Here is a 9214-nt window from a genome sequence, read left to right as displayed (position 1 = left end):
AGCACACACGCCGCATCTGTAAAATTTGAACCGGAACACGTGCGCATGCACGCACGGATACAAACGCTCATTCAAGAAAACCGACAACCCAAACAAGTTACGTAGCTAACACAAATACCACAAGAGCTGGCACTACACAAGGCCATCACTGACCTACAAACCCATGCCACTGCCATCCGCTTCCACATGCACGCCTACATGGATGCTACACGCGCCCAGTTTGAACAAATAACAGACTGCAATACAACGCACAGACAGAGCAATAAAACGCATGAAAACCACTCTAGACAGCAAGCTTAAGGACCAGGTTCACTCCACAAAACTTAAAAAAACACGACACAACCTATTCAAGGCCACAGCTGTGGCAGGACCGAACCAATTAGGCGAGATCATAACATCACCGAACGCAACATCTAACAATGCCTAGACCATACAGCCAAGTCGACGAAAACTTAGAAATTTACCCATGGTGATGTAACTGCGGTGAGTACCGAAGGAAAAAAAGGGCGATGACAAAAGTCATCGGTCATTCCTCAAAACCACCGGGGCTCATAGCCCTAGAGAGCCCGTACCTGACCAACACTGCATGGCTACGAACAATACCACAGAAGTAAAGACAAGTGGAACGTAGCCGCACTAGTAGACAGAAACATCACACCCATGTAACACAAGCCCAGACACGATGGGTACGTACTACACGTACTCCTCGAACTCGTCTACAAAGCTAACCAGAAACATAGCGCCTTCGTCCTAAACATATACTGTGTCCCCCCCCTCCACCCGAAGGCGGGTAAACGTAGGCAAACTATTTGCGGACACCCTCCGCCTCGATAAAGACAACCCCCTGGTAATGTAGATGATTTCAAAGCACAGAGCATGCGGGGGGGGGGGAGTACTAGATACCGGGCTAGAAATATTTCCAGCTAGGAAAACTGTACTATGTCATCTCACACTCCTCACAGAGCCAAACATACCAACTGGTGAAGGGAACAGCCTAACCAGCGACTCCACTCCCGACCTCCTCTTCAGCACACCACGCGAGCCGAATGGCTCAGCACAATCAAAAACTTGGGCAGCGAGCACTACATATTAAATAAACACTACAGACTGGACGCCTCTGCAGACAGATCGGCACAGCAAAACTCGCATCAGGGAAGCCCAAGAACAGGATGCAGACACGATCATGAACCTGGAAGATGGGAGCGACAATCTCTGTGGACATACACAACGCCACACAAAGGAAGTCGCCAGCACGGAGCCAACCCCAGAGGTGAATCCCAGTTACTACAACTGTGCGATGCGAAACGGGGCCTCACCCGCTGGCGGAAAGCACAAAAGAACAGGAAACAGAAGACACGTATAGCACAAATCACAGCGGAAGCAGAAGACTATACGATGAAACTCGCCTCGGTGAACTGTTATAGATTCTGGGACTCCTTCGGTGGCACCACGGATACAGCCAAAACATGGCACATCCTCAAACCATCCCAGGTCCCACCAAACCCAGAGGCCACAAGGCACTGGAGCGGTTACTACATACCTACCCAGGTAGCCAACAAGATCTCGGTGATACTATTAAGGCCAAGTGTTATGGAGATCCCGCTCCCACACAACCATGTACAACACCCTACACAGGACAAACCAACCCACTAGTGGACGAACCTATCACAGTAAACGAAATGAGACCAGTAATCGCAGCCACCACCAGTAACACAGTGGCGGGCACGGACCGCATCACGAATTCTATGATCGGAAACCTGAGCGACTGGCCTACTTCCACGTTCACGGCCTTTCTCAACCAACACTGGGAACAAGGTACGGTGCCGGCGACGTGGAAACACGACCGAATAATCATGATCCCCACGTCCAGCAAGAAATTGTCATTTGAAAACCTCAGACACATGTCGCTCATGTCCTGCATCGGCAAGGTGCACGTGAAAATTATGAACACGACACTACAGAGACATTTCGAAGACAAGCAGCTGCCGCACACCATGTTCAGTTCCCGCGCAGGCCTCTCCACACAAGACTTACTACTCCAAATTAAGGAATAAATCCTCAGCAACGTTCTCTACAGCGCCGAACACGTCTTCCTAGCAATCTATATCAAAGTCAGCCACCAAAGAATCCTAGAAGGGCTCGCCAACACCAACTGCAGAGAGCGAAGGTACAAATATGTTCAGAGCTTCCTGAGCACACCAGGAGGTGCGGTCATCTCACCCACGTTCTTGAACGTCGCCATGATTGGCCTCGCAAATAAACGGCAGGACTTAGGTCTTCGATGCGCAATCTACGCAGACGATATAACACTGTAGAGCACAACAGGGTCTCTCATCGGAAAAGAATGGCTACATAGTGCAGCTCACCTCATCCAAGAATACTTAAGGCAACGGGGGCTAAAGTGTTCCCCCGAGAAATCTGAGCTCCTACGATACTGACGAGGCCGGGGTAACTACACAGTCCCCACAGGCTCAACAAGACAACTCGAGGTATACCTCAACGGGGGCCTCATACAAGAGAAGCCACTGCTCGGGGTGCTAGGCGTACGGCTGCACTTCAACAAGCATACCACACATGCCCTTACACTCCTCAAAACCTGTGCCCAGGCGACATCACGCATGAGCTCCTGCGTAACATACAACGGCAGAGGCGTGAAGGAAAGGGACAACGCCCCGACTGGTCAGAAGCCGGGTGGTGAGCAGAATCACATACAGCCTTCCCTTCTACTATCTGGCACACTCAGAGAGGAAGCAGGCCAACACAATCTTGAGGTCGGCTTTCAAGACCACTCTCCGCCTGCTGATGAGTACATCGACTGAAACATTATTGGCGCTAGGGTTACACAACGCCCTCAGCGAACTGACAGAAGCCCTTTACGTGCCACAACAACAGAGACTTGCGCGGACTCACACGGCCCAGCAGGTGCCACAAACCCTGGGCTTCCAAGCAATGCCAACACGAACCCAAGAAACCTGCTCGATACGTCGTCACGCCCAGGACAGTTATCACGTTGATCCAATACCACGCAACATATACCCGAACGTACACTCCGACAGGAGAGCGAAGGCCCAGTAGATGGAGAAAACATTCAGGTTCCACGCCAAGTCCCGTTTTATGGACGCCGCCACGTATGGGACAAAGAACAAGGGCACAGTGGCTGTGGTATGCGACCGCGGAGACCATGTTACCTCCACTGCATCGACCCAACCCTGTTCGATCACGGAAGCCGAGGAGCTAGCGATCGCGTTATCCATCCGCGAAGTCCAACACGCAAACAAGCTACTGAAGATCCTCGGGGATTCCCAGCAGGCCTGCCGGAACTTCCTACCGGGAAGAATCGGAAGACCTGCTGCACAAGTCCTAGCCCAAATACCCAAGGACATCACCCTGAGGATGAAAGACCCTGAGGACATCACCACCCAAACCACTTTCTGGATACTGGGCCACACTGGCATCACGAGTAAGCTGGAGGCCGACAGAGCAGCTCAAAGATTCTTGCATAACCGAGCACTACACACGCCGCCTGTAGAAGACCCGGACCCCGCCGACCTCTAGTAGTGAGCCATCGTGAACTACCAAAGAGGGAGTCGCTTGCGATATCCACATTCCCATTGAAATCTAAAGACAGAGGATGCCACTGCCTGGCGTAGGCTCCAGACGCGCACTTATATGAACCTACACATATTACATCGCAAATATCCCACAGCCTCCAGGGACCAGTGCCCGTGGTGGTGGGCCACACCAACTCTGACACAAGACGTGGGAGTGCGCGCTACGCAACATAGAACACCCCGACTCGAATACCATAATGGAGCAATGGGAGGCACTGCCGTTCAGCTTGGCCCTCAACGACCATCTCAAGCTGATCCAGATAGCTGAGAAGTAGGCAAGAGCCAGCGACGAGCTGGATTATGGGCCCCGATCACTTGCGATTATTCTAAATATTCTTTTAATAAAGGTTATCTATCTCTCTCTCTCTCTCACCGTCATTACATCGCGACATCTTGTAGAGGAGCTTACAGTCTCTGGATACAGTCAGAAAGCCCTGAAAGTGGTGTAAACGTCGCCATAAGCCAGAGACCTAGCCACAGGCTACTACCACCAGAGTACCGACGTCTGCCCTTAAAGACTGTGAAGATCATGGCTAAGCTAACAACGTCGATGACATTCCCCGTGATGCCTGCAACAATTGTGCTCCAAAAGCGAAGGCAGCCATCGATCTTCCGCGGATCACTGTATGAGGATCCCAGAAGTTAGCTGGTGTCCTACGCAAGAATCGCTACAATCGATAATTGAAACTGTGACGATAAGCTACGGCATGTCTATATCTCACTGGAAGACACCTTCAGTACGTGGACCGAGATCCGAGAATGCAGCCTAACAACTTCGGAGCGGTCTCGCAGCGTCTTCCTACAAATATTCACGAGGGTCGTCCGCGACGAGCGGGTCAAAGTTCTAATTGAAACCCTTGCGCTGCTACCGAATGAGAATGTCGCGATCTTTAAGCAAAATACCAACCCTCATTTCCTGAGAAGAAAGCATGTTTGATCGTGCATGGTTTGAAGCAAAGGATTTACGCCGGATTTAATTCGTAAGCCGGCCAAGACCGTCGCAAAATTTCTTCCGGAAACCATGGGCCAGGATAAGATTCTCGAAATGCGTACTCGGAAACATAGCCGCCTAGTGCCCTCGCCGAAGTGGAAATCCTGCGACTAGGTTCCGACAAGCTCTGAAAGACCATCAGAACAATTGCTCACGTAGAACTCCGCAAGATGTTCTTTTTGACGCAGCCTCAAGTAACCTCAATCGCTGATCTCGTCTGAGGAGACCCAGCAATCATTTGAGTACCTGAGTAGCCGCTACTTTTGCCCCAATATAAAGTTGGGGTGCGCACAGTTGGCGGTTAAACTGCTCGTAAACTAATAAAAAATTGCAATCCCAAATAACAACTATTCTGGTAAATCAGTTATGCGAACCGCATGGTCGACGAATCATCATGAGAGAGAAAAGTTGTCATTTATTCGGATTAAGCACAAAGCTATAGCACGAAGGAAACCACGGGTTTCCTTTGTATAGTCGTGCTATATCTTGGTGGACGACAACTCTTTTGCCCTTTATTAATATCTATTCCATAGAAAACACACATTATTCATTATTATAGACTTTCAAATAATTCCACACCCCTCCAACTTCAATATTCACAATTTCCAGCTACAAAATTACCCGGTGTGTGTCTGTAGAAGCTCCGTGCTCTAACATAGAGTTCCTGCGAACTCCGTATTGAAAGATGTTCGACACGGCTGTGGAGCATACCTCGCTAAACACCTATTGTCACTGTTGTCACTACATAGAAATACCCAACAAAAAAATATATATTTTTTTTTCATTCCGAATGTGCAAGTCACATCGATATTAAGCACATTCATCAATGAAAAACTATTAGGTGGGGACATTTTCACAAATAATGGGAAATCCCCCTTTCAGAAAACTGAAAGTATGTTTCACCAGAAGTCACTTGTGCTATTGTTTGGAACTTGTCCCGACAGCTCTCGTCATATGCGCACAAAAGCGTGCACAGCCCTTCCTTTGCATCACGTTCATCGTCGGTTATCTTCCATCGAGAACCTCCCATCTATTTTTCTCCTCTCACAGTGCTTGTTTTCCTCTCAAAGAAGAGTAAGTGGCATGCCAATCTTCTTTCGTCCTGGTCCTATGTTCCTGCTTTATACCAACAAATTAATTACGCTTGCTGCCGCTCATAAAGTGTTGAGGCATTTCGCCAGAAACTTCGTAATTAATACCAAAACTCCGCAAGTAAAAAAACATTCTCCTATTTTGTCTGTAGGCAACACTAGTCAATAAATGGTTGATCGCACTTGGACGTCAAATCACCTTCGTTAATTCCTGCCTTGATAAATTACGGTACGAACCGCTGTCTTCAGGCAATGCAACTATGACGGCTGATGAAGGTCTTCCCTGGGAATAAGCAAAAAAGCCTCCAGCGACCATGAAAAAGAAAGCTTTTGCTGTGCTGTTATGGAGGTCCACCAGGTAAAATTAAAATCAACCGGGTAAAAATTAAAAGCGGATAAGATTTGTAATCTCATATGTGGGTACATGGCATTTAGGAGCCGCTTAGAGAACCCCGGTGTGTTCACTTTGATTGCAATAGTAATATGTGCCAGGCCACTGAGTTAACGTGGTGCACCCGTTCTCGACAATAGTATTGGGGAGCATGCACATACATCATGTGTCTCACGGGCAGATTTGTCGGCATTTTTATTTACAGCAATCTGGCAGCGCCCACGTAGCCACTGAAATACAATTACATGGCCTCTCTCCACCGCTGGGTGGCAGCTTAATCGTATCTCCACTTCGAATACTTCATTTGGCCTGGGAAGAAGAGCTCATAACAGCGATTGCACGGCTGCCTTTGAGTCACAGAATACAGCCCAGTGATTTGCTGACTGTTGATGCACATATGACATAGCGCTGCAGAGGGCGCAAAGTATGGACCCAGTCAGTGTTCTGACGTGGCTGATCCTGAATTTCGTGCAGATTTACGTCGATGAAATGTCTGCCTCACTAGCAGAGCTGGTTACAGTCGAAGAGCCAACGGTAAAATGGAAACTCGAATGGTGTAAGAATCATGCAGTATATGTAGAGCGGCTTGATTCAGGACGCAAGTTGGCCAGTCAGGCTTCTTTACAACTCGCGGAATACACAGCCGCACTTGTGGGTGACGGAGACATTGCAAAGGACACAAGGCGATCTTGCTGCAAGGGTGAAATGAAACGAAAGAGATGATTGGTAGGCGGCTAGAATGCCGGAGAAAGTTACCGCTGGCCTACTTTTCCAGTGAGAAGCAATGCGTTGAGACTAGTGTCGGCAAAGGGGCCAGAAATTATTTCTAAGGGTGTGCGTGGTGACATAACTACTGCTGGGATGTTGCCTGGCGATGGCAATTCTTGCAGCCCTTGAAAGGCATCAAGGAAGACCAAGACAGGTTCGAAACGCATGAGCTTGAATGTTCTCAAATAATGTCAAATGTTTCTTCCGAGTGCTTGACAGCACCGGAGTGCCTTAACACTAGGAAACCAAGGATCCGCATGTTTTTCTAGCGATTACTTTGAAACGGTGACTGATCGACATGACTGGCTTGGGAAAGATGCATGGGGCTCCGGAAAAGTACGCCGTCAACATTGATCTTTAAATATCGATGAGTTCTCTTGTACAAGATAGGCTGGCCAATAGCATACACCGGAGATCCTGTCATCGATTTTCTCATGGAGACGTCTAAAGCGTGTCCTGCTGTTATGGCGCCGAGACGTACTGTCCCTTAAGATGAGCAGACGTGAGCGTTACAGTTCGTTGTAATCTCGCGTGAACCTGCGGGCAATTACTAAAGTCCAGAAGCCAATCTCATCTGCGTAGATTTATAGGCTGACCGACTGTGCCAGGGAATCCAGTAGCCTGGGCTCAAAACGTCAACTTGTGGAACTCAGCAGCTGGTGCAGTGGTTGGTAGTTTCACTATCATTGGCGACGAAAAGAAGTCATTCAGGCCAGGTACCATCAAATTCACTGAAAAGGGTGGCCACGGTTTTCAGCGGACAGGAGCGTGTGAATGAGAGCTTCGCAAGAATCATTACCCTCAGCACCCGTCACAGCGTTTGGATCATTTCTCTTGTTGAATTGAAGAATAAAAATCAATGACGTAGTCGACCGCTAAACGGCCACGTCAAAAGCCTGTCATTGCCTCTCCTTAAACATTGTAATGTTCAAGAAACCCCTTGAGGCGTGAGGAGATCACCCTGTCTATCAATTTACGAACACACCAGGCGAGAGCAACAGGCCGATGTGATGTGTGTTTAAGGGAATGCTTGCTTTAGGATTGGGAAAAGACGGCTACGCTTCGACCCAAAGGCAACTTCATCGTGACTTCATGAAACATCGGGATGAAACAGCGTGATCTCACACGCTTCATGGTCACGGTGGCAGATAGCGACGTACGATATAGTGTCTACTTAGGGGCGAAGGGGAAAGCCTGAAAATGGCTAGAACAGCCTCCAGTTCTTCCATCGAGAAAGGTTCGTCCGTTGGTGAAACTCGCATCAAGGGAACTTCGTACAATTTCCTTTCGTAGCACTATGTCACCTGCAATAACCACAAAAAAGTATTCTCCAACATTTACTTCTCGTCAGCCTTGGTGGAGAGCAAGTGCCTTAAAGAGTTGGCGTTGCTGATCAGAAGCGCGAAGGTCACGGAGAGTTCCCCATACGCGAGACAGTGCTTTGCGGAGGTCCAACTAGCTACAGAGTGATTTCAAGCGTGTTGGTCTAATTTGCACATGTGACAATGTATTTTCTTCAGCGTGATAGACAGATGATAGAATAGCTGGTTGAGAGCTGGTATAATAATGTAATTGCAGATAATTCGAAGCCTAAAAAATTTTCTCCCCCCAACATTTGTCTACGTCACTCCTTCAAGAGCAACCAACTCATAAGACCTATATCTCACAAATGCCCATGACGTCTTCACATTTCGTCACACAAAGGGAAGTGGTATGACGGAATTCACCTTTCCGAAATGCAACGCTTGAACAAAGTGCGACTTTAGACCGTGTACAGTGAGGTCAACCAGCGCGTAGTTGAGGCCGAAGGAACAGGTGGCTTTTCGTTGGTTTCCTCCAACATTAGATGACTTAGTGCTCACTATACAGACATTGAACAAGACACAGTTTTCAACAAAGTAGATGTTTTGGCTACTTCCTAAACGTGGCTTGATGAACCCGTTTTGATCGTAGAGTTTCAATATGCAGCATGATGTGGTCTATGCAGGACAGACATGATAAGCAACACAAAATGCTACCGAAATTCTGAGAATTGCGTACTAATGCGCAAGCATTTTTAGACATCGGAAAAGCGATGGGTAGGTAGACCGGCATAAGCTATGGAAACGAAGTAAAGAAAAGCGAACTAAGATTGGAGCAAAACAAGGGTTACGCATTTGTGGACAATTCTGGGAATTTATCCAGCAGTCTTTTAATTCCCGGTTTCGTAAAAGTGCGTGGCAACAGAATTGTTTCGGGCTGGTGGTGCAGCTTGCAAGGCATTCTTTTTTTCACGACTTCAGGACTCCATGTAGCGAGTGTGAAAAATAAAAGCTTATGACAGTGACAGCGACAGTAACTCCAAAAAGGCCGCAGGGTCCCG

Source organism: Dermacentor albipictus, unplaced genomic scaffold, assembly GCF_038994185.2.
Source record: "Dermacentor albipictus isolate Rhodes 1998 colony unplaced genomic scaffold, USDA_Dalb.pri_finalv2 scaffold_14, whole genome shotgun sequence".
NCBI classification, from domain to species: domain Eukaryota; kingdom Metazoa; phylum Arthropoda; class Arachnida; order Ixodida; family Ixodidae; genus Dermacentor; species Dermacentor albipictus.
This window is presented reverse-complemented; position numbering follows the sequence as displayed.